Here is a 14751-nt window from a genome sequence, read left to right on the forward strand (position 1 = left end):
TAGCAATCTGCATGGTGAGTAGCAGCACCAAAAATGTATTTATCTGATGATGGGCAATAATTCACTCAAGAAAACTCAGGGGGAGGTTAGCCAGTACCAAATAACCCTTTCACTCATTCATACCATTCATTATTCATACTACTCATTATACAGCATAAAGGAACAAACCTTGGTTACTTCTACGTTATGACATTTGCAATCCGCTTGAACGGAATACTAGTTATTTTTACAACAAAAACGCTTTGGCTATATTGTCTCTCTAATCTACCCCCAATTCAGTCTGTTTTCTCACTCTACTCACTTCACAAGCCGCAAACCCCGTCCTGTGCCTTTGGCCAGGAAGGTCTCCACCTGAAATACCCCTCCCCTAATTGTCTATTGAAATTGTTTATCCTTCAAGCTCCAACTGTCAACTCAAATATCACCTTCACTAGGAAACCTTCCCAGATCCCCTCAGTTGGAATTCTTTCCTCTGGGCTCTGGGGTCCCAATAGGCCTGGGCCAATTTTTAGGCTTGTTTTCTTGGCCTGGGGCTTCCCCACTATAGTATAAATTCAAGTTGTACATCCCAGTGTGTCACAAAACTCAGGTTTTGATTTCTGGTGACTGTTTTCCAACCTAAGGCCCCAGAAGGACAACAACCTTCTTCAAGGCTTGTCCAGACTAGTGGGGAAGTTTTCCTGGACCATTTTCCCTAGAGCAGGCAGTGCTTCCCACTCTGATCTTCATGCCCAGACCCAGTGAGGCTCCTCACTAGACCCAGGTTGAGCTTACTGGCCCTGAGTTGGCCATCCTGGGATCTCCATCCCATCCCATCCCTTTAGGCTACTGCTGCATCACAGTACTATTGCTCGTTGTTCTGGCTTTGGCTTCTTTGTGTCGGCTTCCTACACTTTTACCTTTCTTTTGTGCTGGTGTATGGTGGTGTTGTCCTGTGTTATCCAGCATTTCTATATTTTGGAAGCTGTGTGCAAGGATGATGATGCTGGGAGGTAGCCTGCTCACATCAGCTCATGCTGCCATCTCGCCTGATGATCATGGAACAGTACAAAGTTCTGTTTAATTGTGGAAGTTATCACAATTATTCATTCCATTTAATTTGAGTGAATAAAAGGATCCTGAACATCCTTCTTATATCACTACTTCTCTAACATCTAGAGATACAGGGGACCCACACGATATTGTTTCTGAATTTTTCCAACTCAAGAAATAGGTCCTGGTGAGGAAAGGTTAAGTAGCCAGAGATGATTGGGAGAAAAGCAACAGACCAAAGGAAATTTCAGACTAATGAAAATACAATCAATTTTCATTTACCTGGGCAGATGGCACTTTGCCACAATGCAGGTAACCAGGAATTCACTTAGCGGCACAGTTCAACTCTATGCCAAATAATACTTAAATTATAATTTAGCATTCTGAGCCAACACTTAGACCACTTTTCATATAAAGTGACTGTTATAACTAGTCAAACAAACTATGATTTATATTGAACATAGCTTGCATTTTAAAGGCCAAAACTTATTTTAAATGTCAATGGACTAACCTCATGCAATTTCAGTCAAGTCCACAATAGGGGAATAACATAGTACTGATGGTTAGAAGCCATAATAGTAGGGCATTATTTTACTTCTAAGTTTGAAGAAAATTAAGGGAACTTGATCTATTACCTGACACTACTTACTTTTAGTTATTATATATATGATACATTACATATATGATATATGGCATACACACACACACACACACACACACACACACACACACACAAAGGGTGCCAAAAAAATGTACACACATTTTAAGAAAGGAAAACACTGTACAAAAATTGTAACATTTATTATATACCGATAAAAGATGAATACAAGTCATGTGACTTCTGCAATTACAAGAGATGCTCAAAGTGGTTACCATCAGCATCCAGATACTTCTGATTATGGTAAACTACTAAGTAATACATAGATAACATCTCTTAAAATGTGTATACATTTTTTTTGGCACCCCGGTATACATAGTTTACATATATATTTTTAAAAACTTGAAATAACAAGAACCCTCTGAAGTTATAGCTCCCAGTATGAATCCTTGAATTTATTCCTACAATATGCATGACTGGGAAAACACTGAATTAAATCTTTTTGACAGGCAGGTTGTGTTTACTGCCAAGTTTCCATGAGAACAGATACTTAGTACTGCATTATGTCAGTAAGGACTATAAAAGTGGAGCAAAAACATCAAAGAATGATAAAGGGATCCCATATTTTTCTCTGCTTCGTGGGTCCATAGGGATTTGTAGTCAGATGGGAACTCGAAGATTGTGAAATACAGCTTCATCCTTTTTACACATGTGAAACCCAGCTTAGGAAAGGTGAAATGACTTGTTCAGGGTCACATGGCTAGAAGCGGGGTTGCAGCTGGAACCCAGGCCTTTTCCTACCAAGCTCCTCAGCACATTCATTAATGGGATAATTTGAGGAGCTTTGTATAATAGTACTTGAAGATAATGGGCTCTTTGGGAGTAAATGTCTACATCTTGGCATAATAAGCACTGCCTGTGTATGTGTAGCTTTGTTCAGAAGCAGACACATAATTGGTATATATTTTTTCCTTCTAGCTCTTGAGTCTAAACCATCTGAATGTTTCTAAACATTCTGTAATATAAGAAATTGCATCTCATTTCTCGTATTTTGTGCAGGGTGTGTGTGGTATTTATGTGGCAGTCATGTGGACAGGTGGAGAATTGTAATGGTAAAGATGAAGAGGACAATGCGAAAAGATATTTAATTTTCTTAGGTGAACTCTGAAATATAATATGGCAACAATCAGAGTGTGCGTTTTAAGAGGCAGCTGAGATCCTGGTTCCCTGGTACATTCGGCACACATTTTTTTCCAGATTGGCAGATCTGCAGCCTCTGCATTTGACATTACTGTGTTTTAGCATCTGGCATAGTCCTCTGCTTTCAAAGCTGTTACAGGACACTTGTTGGTTGACCAATTCTTCATATTATAGAACTGATGAGTCATGAGGAGTTTGTCAAATTTTTATTCTACAGTTGAGCAAATAAACAAAAGAAGGAAGGTATAGCTTTAGACTCACAAATTGTGTTGCATATCTGAGATACTTTTTGCAGTTCTAATATTGATCTAGGAGTGTTTTAAAAACATTACTATGGCAACAATCCCTATTCAGTGGGGGAAAGCAATGCATTATCTATGCAAAGAAGCAAGTGAAAAGAGTATTTCAGATTATGCGTTTTTACACTCTGCAGATGTGCCCTGACCTCTCAGCATTATTTTTGCTGAGGACAGTGTTTGGAAAATAAAATTTGTTGAGAGTTACTCAGTGACTCTGGAAGATATTGATTCAAGCACTATGTCGTAGAAAACTGCATCTCACTGATTTAAGATTTTCCACAAAATGAATACTGTCATCATATTTGAAGTTGATAAAGTTATCATTTGAGAACACCATGAAAAAAAGATAATATTTTCAGCCAGTAGCTAAAAATTGCTGCATAAGATGCATTATAAAGATATTAAAGATATATAGCTGTAGGTATTCATGAATTTGTTCATGTGGCATTCACCAGCAAGTATTTATTGAGCATAGTCTCTGAGAAAGAAGAGTGCCAGGTGTCAATTCCATCAGCAAGAGTTACGATAGTCTATTGATGCTTTCTGAACATTTACAACCAGATTTTGCTTTTATATCATTGAACAAGTCAAACCTCTGCCAAGAGTGATCTCACTCAACATTTCATTTCTTTCTTTACCACAGAATTTAGGAACAGTAACCATGTTTATTATCTGTGTTTCAAAAATCAGAAAACTAAGGAAATTAGGCTGTTCATATAGCATAAATTGCAGTGTAAATTGGGCTATTTTCAAAAGTTGCTTGATGTTGATAGCCAAACCTGACAGAACATTTAAAATATATGTATAGGTATGTAGGCATATGTATGCACATATATGCATACACACATATATGTAAGTACATGAATTATCTGGATTCACTAGGATAAGTAAATCACTCAAAGGCTCTATGCTTTTGTTACTCAGCTATGGTCCTTGGAACAGCAGCATACGCATCACAGGGAGCTTGTGAGAAATGAAGATTCTCAGGCCCCGCCTTACATCTACCAAATCAAAAAGCCTGCCTTTTAATAAGATCACCAGGTGATTCATATACAATTAAACTTCGAGAAGCATTGCTGTAACAGATTTTAACCAGCAAAGTGAGTTGAGAGTTTTATCTAAGGGGAAAAAACAAAAACAAAAAAAAAACCTGTTTCAATTATCCATATGATTTTTTTTTACATGATTATTTTGGGGAATGATCAGGATGTGGAATTATCTGGATAAGTATCTCAATTCTCAAAATTTTCTGCCTGAGTTGGTACTGCCATGATGACTGTTCAAGGGTAATCATTTAAGTCTCTTAAATCCCTAATGAATTGGGAGAGGCATAGCACTGCTCATCATTTAAAGATAAATTATTTATTGTATAATGATAGGAATTTAAAAATTAAAAAGAAAATCCTATATCTCACCATGTGGCTTTTTAATTTCAATGCCTTGCCAATATCTTCTGTATATTTACATACAATATTTGCATACTTGTATCTGTATACTAATTCATTTATTCCAAGGTAAGGGGCTAGTGTGGACCAACTTGTGGAGGTTAAATGGAAAGAATGTCATGTCTGAAGCTTTTGTATTCATTCTTTTTCATAAAGTACTATGTTGAAATAACAATCATGATTATTAATAACAATTCCAACTATAATCAAACTTCCTAATGGCTGCATCACATCCCATTGAGTTGATGCACAAAGATTATTTCATCATTCTCCTAGTCTGTGGATAGTCAGATAGTTTCTATGTTTTGCTTTTATACATAATTTAGTAATGAACACCTTTGCATAATAATTTAATTCATTACATTTATTTCCGTAGCATTAAATTTATTTCCATAGCACCAATATTGGGATTATTGGGTATAATACTATACATACTTGAAAACTTATGTATAAGCTCTTTTAGAAATGGTCTATAACAAACTTACTTTGAAACCTGCGTTGTTAGAGCATTCCAGTTTCACCACATCTTGCAACAGAAACAGTTATTTCCAAATTTGCTAATTAATAAGTATACAGCTCATGATTTTTCACAATGAAAATAATTAAAACCATCATTAAAATTCACGTTTTCTCTCTTGTTTTCTTAGAGCAGAATTTCCCAACACGTGTTTTGTGGCCTAAGCCATGAATGGGCTGCACATGTGTTGAGATACTGTGCTCTGCAATTTTCTGAGTAGAGCTGGAGAGAGCAAAAGCCTCCTGGACGGTCACCCTCCACCACTAACAGATTGAGAAAAGTTTGGTAAGTGCAGCCTTATGCTCACTGTTTTCCCACTTTAAATCTCTTTCTCACTATTTTTTAATTTAAAAAATTAATAGACTTTATTTTTTTAGCAGTTGTAGGTTTACAGAAAAATTGAGCAGTAAGTACATTGTTCCCATATAGAACATAGGAGCCTCCACCCTCCCCGCCAACCTGCTGAACCCAGTCCCCTATTATTAACATCTCACATTAGTGTGGTACATTTGCTACAACTGATGGGCCAATATTGACCACTGTTATAAAATAGAGCCCATAGTTCACATCAGGGTTTACTCTTTGTGTTGTACATCCTGTGGATTTTGACAAATGACGTATATCCACTATTACAGTAGCATACAGAATAGTTTCCCTGCTCTAAAAATCAACTAAATCAACTGTGGTCCACTTATTCACTTCTCCCTTACCTTAAACCTCTGGCACCATTAATTTTTGTGTTGTCTCCATAGTTGTGCCTTCTCCAGAATGTTTTATAGTTGGAATCATACAGTATATAGCCATTTCTGATTGGCTTTTTTAACTTGGCCATATGCGTTTAAGGTTCTTCCATGTCTTTTTATGGCTTGATAGCTCATTTCTTTTAACTGTTGAATGATACTCTGTTGTATGGATGTACCATAGTTTATCCATTCACCTTTGTTGCTTCCAAATTTTAGCAATTATGAATAAAGCTGCTATAAACATTTGTGTACAGGTTTTTGTGTGGACTTAGATTTTTAATTCATTTTTAGTAAACACCAAGAAGCTCAACTGCTCTGTGGTTGATGAGACAATAAGAGTAGTATGTTTAGTTCTTTAAATACTGTACTACCAAACTGTATTCCAAAGTAGCCATACCATTTTGCATTTCCATCAGCAATGAATGAGTTCCTTGTTGCTCCACATCCTTGCCAGCATCTGGTGTTTCAGTGTTTTTTATTTTAAGTGTGTAGTGATATATCGTTTTAATTTGCAATTCCCTAATGACATAGTGTTGAACATTTTTCATATGCTTATTTGCCATCTGTATATCTTCTTTGATGTCTATTCAGATCTTTTGTCCAGTTTTATATCAAGTTGTTTGTTTTATTGTTGAGCTTTAAGAGTTCTTTATATATTTTGGATACCAGTCCTTTACCAGACATGTGCTTTGCAAACATTTTCTTCCAGTTGGTGGCTTGTCTTTTCATTCTCTTAACAGTGTCTTTCACAGAGCAGACATTTTTTTTAATTCGAATGAAGTCCAACTTATCAATTTTTTCGTTCATAGATTAGGCTTTTTGTGTTGTATCTAAGAAATCATTGCCAATCCCAATGTCCCCTAGATTTTCTATGTTATCTTCTAGTAGTTTTATAGTTTGCATTTTACATTTAAGTCTAAGATTCATTTTGAATTATCTTTTTTTTTTTGCATGTGGATGACCAGTTGTTCCAGCACCATTTGTTGAAAAAGTTATCCTTTCTGCATTGGATTACCTTTGCTCCTCTGTCAAAGATCTGTTGACTGTATTTGTTTGAGTCCATTTCTGGGCTCTCGGCTGTTCCACTGAAGAACTGTTTATCTTTTCTTTCTTTCTTTCTTTCTTTCTTTTTTTTTTTTTTTTTTTTTTTTTTGCCAACATCACATTGTCTGGGTTACTGCAGCTGTATATTAAATCTTGAAGTCAGGCAGTGTCAGTCCTCTGACGCTCTCCTCTTTCAAATAGTGTATTGGCTATTCTGGTTGTTTTACCTTTCCATGTAAACTTTAGATGTCAACAGTTTGTTGATGTCCACAAACTGGGATTTTGATTGGGATTGTGTTGAATTTACAGATTAAGTTGGGAAGAACTGACAACTTGAAAACATTAAGTCTTTCTATCTGTGTACATGGAATGTCTCTCCATATATTTAGATGCTCCTTGATTTCTTTCATCAGAATTTTGTGGTTTATCTCATATAGCTCTTGTACATATTTTGTTAGATTTATACTTAAGTATTTTGGGAGGGGGTGCTAATGTAAATGATTTTCTAAAATTCCAAATATAAATTTTCCTTGCCAGTATATAAGAAAGCAACTGACTTTTGTGTATTAACCTTGTATCCTGTAACCTTGCTATAATTCCTTATTAGTTCCAGATTTTGTTTATTCTTTTGTATTTTTTATACAGCCAATCATGTCATCTGCAAAAAAAGTTTTATTTCTTCTTTCCCAATCTGTATAGTTTTTATTTCATTTTCTTGTCTTATTGAGTTAGCTAGGACTTCCAATACACTGTTGAATGGGAGTGTTAAAAGCAGACATCCTTGCCTTCTTCCTGATCTTAGGGAGACGGCATCTAATTTCTCACCACTAAGTATAATGTTAGCTGTAGGGTTTTTGTAGATGTTCTATATCAAGTTGAGGAAGTTCTCCTTTTTCCTATTTGGCTCAGAGTTTTTATCATGAATAGGTGTTGGATTTTATAAAATATTTTTCTGCATTTATTGATATAATCATATTTATTTTTTAACCTGTTGACATAATGAATTATATTGATTTTTTAAATGTTGAACTAGTCTTGCATAACTGGAATAAATCCTATCTGGTCATGTGTAATTCCTTTTATAATGTTGGATTTGATTTACTAGTATTTTGTTGAACATTTTTGCATCTATATTTTTGAGAGTTACTGGTCTCTAGTTTTCCTTTTTTGTAATGTGTTTGTCTCGTTTTAGTATTAGAGTAATACTGGTCTCATAGAATTAGTTAGGAGGCAGTCCCTCTGCTTCTGTTTTCTGGAAGAGATTGTAGAGAATTGGTATAATTTCTTCCTTATATGTTTGGTAGTATTTACAAGTAAAGCCACCTAGGCCTGGTGCTTTCTGTTTTGGCAGGTCATTAATTATTGATTTAATTTCCTTAATAGATATAAGCTGTTCAGATAGTCTATTTCTCCTTGTGTAAGTTTCGGTAGATTGTGTCTTTCAAGGAATTTGTCCATTTCATCTAGGTTGTCAAATCTGTGGGCATAGAGTTTGTTATACTATTCTGTTATTATCCTTTGAATGTCCATAGGATCAGTAGTAATGGCCCTACTTTCCTTTCCAATATTGGTAATTTGTGTCTTCTCCCTTTTTTTCTTACTTAGACTCGCTAGAAGTTTATTGATTTTATCAATCTTTTGGGTTTTGTTGATTTTCTTTATTGATTTCCTGTTTTCAATTTCATGAGTTTCCAGTCTAGTTTTTATTATTTCTTTTCTTCTGCTTATTTGGGTTTAATTTTTTACTTTTTCTAGTTTAAAGTAGAAGCTTTGGATTATTGATTTTTAGATATGTTTCCTCTTCTAGTATATGCATTCAATGCTATAAAATTCCCTCTAAGCATTGCTTTTACTATATCCCACAAATCTTGATTAGTTATATTTTTATCTTCACTTAGTTCAAAATATTTCTAAGTTTCCCTTGAGAGTTATTCTTTGACTCGTGTTATTTGGAAGTGTGTAGTTTAATGTCCAAATATGTTGGTGATTTTCTAGCTATCTTTTATTGATTTCCAGCTTAATTTGATTGCAGTCTGAGAACATACTTTGTATGATTTCTATCTTTAAATATCTGTTAAGGCGTGGCCTATCTTGATGAATGTTCCAGATGAGTTTGAAAAGAATGAGTATTCTGTTGCTGTTAGATGGAGTATTTTAGAAATGTCACTTAGATCCAGTTGATTGATAGTGCTGTTCAGGTCAACTGTATCTTTATTTATCATCTGCTTGCTTGATCTCTCAATTACTTGAGAGAGGGGTGTTGAAGTCTCCAACTATAATAATGGATTTGTGTATTTATCCTTTCAATTCCAACAATCTTTGTGTCACATATTTTGACACCCTGTTATTAGGTGCATACATGTTTAGAATGGTTATGATTTCTTGGACATATAGTCTACCTAGCAAGTCAAGAGTAATTGTATAAGATTAAAACAAGATTTAAAAAATCAAATATAAGATGGTCTTTCATCTACAACCTCAAAACAGTATTCACAATTCCATCAAATATATTCTATAAATAAAAAAGAAAAAGAGGAGATGTACCACTATTAAGTCAACTGGTCCTAAGTTTGGTGTGAAAAAAAATTTCTTGTGAAACACTCGGAAAGGAGGGAGAATGTCCCTATCATGTTATATAGTGTTCAGACAAGTTCTACTGCTAGGGTAGAGGCTGGTGCCATTATGATGCTCCCTCTACAACTAAAGGCATCTTTATTAAATAAAATGTGAATTTAAAACTCAGGTGATAAGTGTATACATGATTCATTTATTTTAAAGGTACAGTAAGTCCTCACTGAATGCAGTTTCTTAGAAACTGCAACTTTAAGTGAAATGATGTATAATAAAACCAATTTTACTATAGGCTAATTGATATAAACAAGAGTGAAATTCCTACACCATATTTCTGATCACAAAAAACATCACCAATCTTCTAAAGATGCAAAAAACTTCTAATATTAAAGACTGAAATAAATGTGAACTCTCTCTCTCTCTCTCTCTCTCTGTATATATATATATATATATATATATATATATATATATATATATACATACATACATATATATATATACACACACACACACACACACACACACACACACACATACACATATATAGATGAAAGATTAATAAAAACAAGTAAGATAATTCTTTTCTAATCTATTTATTTTAGTTCAAGGTTGCAGGTGGCCAGGAGCCTATCCTGGCAGCTCAGTGAACAGGTGGGAATCAAACCTAGACAGGATGCCATTCCATCACAGGGTGCATTTTCCCTCCTCCATCCTTCCTTTTCCCTCTTCCCTCTCTGTCTCTCTCTCTCTCTCATTTGTATTGGGACAATTTAGACACTCCAATTAACCTAACATGCACATCATTGAGACATGAGAGGAAACCAAAGTACCAGAGAAAACCCACACAGACATGGAGAGAATGTGCAAACTCCACACAGACAGTAGCCCTGCTGGGATTCGACTTTTTTCACATGAATGTTATAACAAAATGATATTTAGTTAAATGACATTATTCAAGGACCTGCAGTGCTTATAACTGATTATAACAGAGTACCTGCATAAAAGCTTGTCCAACCCAGATCTACCAGGGAAAAAGCCATCTCAAACTTGGGAAAGTTATCTAATGACTAGAAATCATGTCTAATAATGACACCTATTGGCCACTTTCCCCTAAATACTTGGCTCCTATAAAGGAACTACTCTACCTACTAGACTATTAATAATAAACATGCAGAGAAGAGGTTTTATTCACCAAATCAAAACTGGTTTTGAGATGTAAAAAATGTGGACTCGAGCAGCTATAAAACTGTCTCTCAAGAGAAAAAGTCTCAGAGCCTTGTCCATAAAATCTAAACTTATCACTGCACTGTAATGCAAAGTTGGACTAACTCCTTATTCATAATATTCAACTGGAGCTTTCTGAAAGCCTGAATTTTCTAGATTGTCGTTTAGAGAATAGGAGCACAGGGAAGGAGTCCACTATATCCAATACTATTCAAACTCATATTGAGCCCTTGAGCCATTCTCTACTACTCGGGTCCACTTCCATTTCTTTGAAGTGTACTATCTCTTCTAATAAATTACTCTTTCACCACTTAAAAAACAACAACAACAAAAAAAATACTCATATTGAGACTTTGGCTTATGCCAAAGATGGAATATGAGGGATCAGCTTTACCCTGTCATTTCTAGCAACACCCCCACTCACCAAAAAACAAAACAAAAAAACACCCACAAACAAACAACAAAAAGCAAACAAATAAAAAAAAAACAGGAATAAAAAGACATGAAACAACAGTTGTGAAGACACTGGCCATCAGGCTATGAAGTACAGTCATCCATGAATGACAGGAAACAAATGAGGTGAGCCTACAGTTGCCCCATTTTGCCCTGTGAGAGTTTCCAGTCTGTGGCACAAGGAGGGTAAAGTTAGGCAGAGCCTGGTGGACTCTGAGTGAGGAAATGGATTTGACATTACATAAAATGATAAACAAGTCAATCCTTCAAGAAGACATTGCAATTTTAAATGTGTATGTACTGAACAAGAGTTGCAAAATGTATGAAGCAAAACCTGATAGAACTGAAAGGAGAAACATACGATCCAAAATTATAGTTGGAGACTCAACACAGCACTCTCTCAGCAATAGAACAACTAGACAGAAAAATCAGCAAGGATATAGAACAACTCAACCGCACCAAGAACAAACAGAACGTAACTGACATTTATAGAACATTCCACCCAACAGTAGCTAAATACAAATTCTTTCCAAGTGATCACAAAAATTACAGGGGAAATCCAAAGATCAGAACTCTGTTTTATGTATTCATGTGGGACACATGTAGCTGAGTGGGGCTGTGCACCTATAACCTGAGTAACCACAGAGGGGGCACCCTATTCAATCTTAGAAACGTGGCTTAAATAACCCTACAAATAAATGCATTTGAGAGTACCACATGCATTCTATCCAGACTTATTCACAATGTGACACTTATTGCTTTCACCAAGTGACACATTTCTTTCACAAAATACTGATTGCCTTTCTCTAGAATATAATTTAATTTTCAAAAGCTTTTTCAACTCTTGTCACTAAAATAGAGAAAGAACATCTTTTGGGTACTGCTCTTCCCTTAGCACCTTGTCAATACTTATTGCCTTAGAAGGCATTTAGAAGAAGGGCCTTTGTGGGCAGCTCCATTAGATGAGAAAATAAAGGGGTAGGAGTGGCTGAGACTGGAATAAAGAAATGAGTGGACATTTGATAGACTGAGAAGACATACTGTGGCTATTTGAAAGCACTATTCCTATGTACAAAAATCCAGGGGGCTTCCTATAGTTTCTATGACAAAATTACTCCATTGTTTAACAATATAGTTTTAAATGACCGACAGAGAATGAGGGCACAACAAGGGTACAATCACTCTGGAAAACAGTGCCATTTTACATTTCCACCAGCAAAATATGAGTGATTGATGTTCTCTGCATTCTCACCAACATTTGGTATTGTCATTTTTTTTAAATTTTAGCAGGTGTTATTATATATTCTAGATACTATAAAGAAACTTGAGATTTGGGGGGAACTTTTGAGTTCAGAAATTAGGACAGTTTAGGCTTGTCACCTGGGAGTCTGTGCTCAGAATGCTCATCTATTTTGGAGGAATTAGATGAACAAAACAGGAGAGCAGTTAAGTTGGGTTTGCAATGGGTGCAAGTACAACAGTGTGGAAATGGAATTGTGGGAGAGACCTTGTTCCTCAGTAACCAAAGGAAATCAGAGTACTTGTCCTTACCATTGACTCAAAAGTAAAAGAAAGAAGCACAATATATGATCACAGCAGGGGTGAGTGTGCCAAAAAGATAGGGGAGAAATTCTGCTCTTAAAAACTTGTTCCTGGAAGAGAAAACTCTTTTCCCCTAAACATTGAAAATAGGATAAAAGTGGTTTGAAGGCCTTCTCTCTGGGGGGTTATTATGGGTAATGCTTTTTACTAATTCAAGCATATTAAAGCCAAAATCAATTTAGCTCCAATGTACCAATTTTCACAAATACTACTGTAAACTAACGTTAGTAACTTTGGCAGTGGTCTTCATCTTCTGGCTTTCTTTCTTTTTTTTCTTGTGGTCAACTCTAACTGCCCCCTGGACATTTCCACTTGATCTCATACATCCAACTTCACCTTAACCTTTGATCTCCAAATTAACATGTCTAAACAAAACATCTACTGACTTTCCTAATTCCCTTTACTTGCTCCTCTCCCTCATTATTTTAGGCAGCCAGTCCCTCAATTTTGTTAACCCTTCCTTTGTAATTTCTCTCATTCATTTCTTTTTTTCCCCATTATTATAGTAATTTTTTTTCAGGCCTTTATTATCTTGTGTTTATATTACAAAAACTTCATATTGGTCTTCCTTTTCAGAGCATGAGGTCCTTCTCTAGGGTAAAGTGGAAACCAGATAAATGATTTTACTTCCCTCCAGGCATGCCAGGTGAGCTCAGGAAAGGTAAAGGCAGATCAGGATAGGTGAGAGAGGTTTGGGTGGAGTGAGTGAGGCAGAGAAGTCACAGAAGACTCAATCTCTGCTCCTTGGAAACTGGGGGTAAAGGTGAAGATGTTTACTGCCAGGCAGGGTCAGGGGAGCTATGTGAACTGAGGTGAAGTGGGTCAGAGGAACAAATCAGGGATTGAGATTGAAATTCCTGGTCCTTGGTATTCTTAGGTCAGAGTAGGGTCAACCCTTCTGCATGCTGTGTCTTTACCCTCTGGCTAAATATTTACCTTTCACTTATGTGTGACTTTAACTAGATAGCATAAATTTGTTGAGGACAGATATTATACTGTTTCTTATAATTTATGTAACAATATTTTACAAGTGATTTGTATTGTTGCTATTACAGGTATTATTTTAATATTCTTTATTCCAGAGTCAAGTCTTTCAGTTCCTCTTTGAAACCCTTAATTTCCATTTGGATTCTCTTTTGAGCTGTTTATTTCATCATTAATGTCTCCTTGAATCAAATTACATACTTTAGAGTTTATTGGACTTCCTCTGACCAAAAAGGATACTATCTTCAGGAACTATGTCCTAATTTGACTTGAAATATTCAACAATATTACCTGTGACACTACTATAGATGGTTTTAAAGTTTGTATTTGAAAGCATAACTCCTTACTTATTTTTTTAGCATTTCAAAAAGAAAAGTTTTGACTCCTTCATTTGGCCAAAACACAAAAGTCTTTATGTCTCAAGATCATACCTAATTTTCCCATTTTAATTTCCCTCGTAATCTTGTCAGGTGCTGTATTTTATGGTATTTTAGTTGATATAAAATATTCCCAGAAACTCCTCACAATACCAATTTTAACTTTAATACTGACCATTATAAGCAGTTCTTGTCTTTTCCTATTTTCACAACTAGAAGCCTCTGTGAGATTAAAATTCAAATAAAAGTTTCTACTTTTGTTTCAAATAATCTATTTTTGTTATAAGTGGATCTGAAGACTCTCTTAGTATTTTTTGTTACTTGCTTACCTGTTAGTCTACTGAGGCCAGATATACATATGTTCCAAAAGCCAGAGTTTATTCCTCAAGTTCACTTTGTAGTAGGTTACTCTTTATCCCATGAATCTTAAGAATTTAGACATTAAACCTCAAAGTATAGGATAGTATATAGAAACATAGCCAAATGAGGTTTGTTACAAGCCCAGATATAAATCCATTGAACCTCCTACTCATTAATATTCTCTTACTACCACATTGTAGCTATTAGATCAAATCAAACTTGGAATAACAAGATAAAAAATTCAACCCTATTTTTTTTCAGTGCTTGAACTCTTGACTCCCAAACACCCCAATGAATGCTTC

Source organism: Rhinolophus sinicus, linkage group LG05 (genome assembly GCF_036562045.2).
Source record: "Rhinolophus sinicus isolate RSC01 linkage group LG05, ASM3656204v1, whole genome shotgun sequence".
NCBI lineage: Eukaryota > Metazoa > Chordata > Mammalia > Chiroptera > Rhinolophidae > Rhinolophus > Rhinolophus sinicus.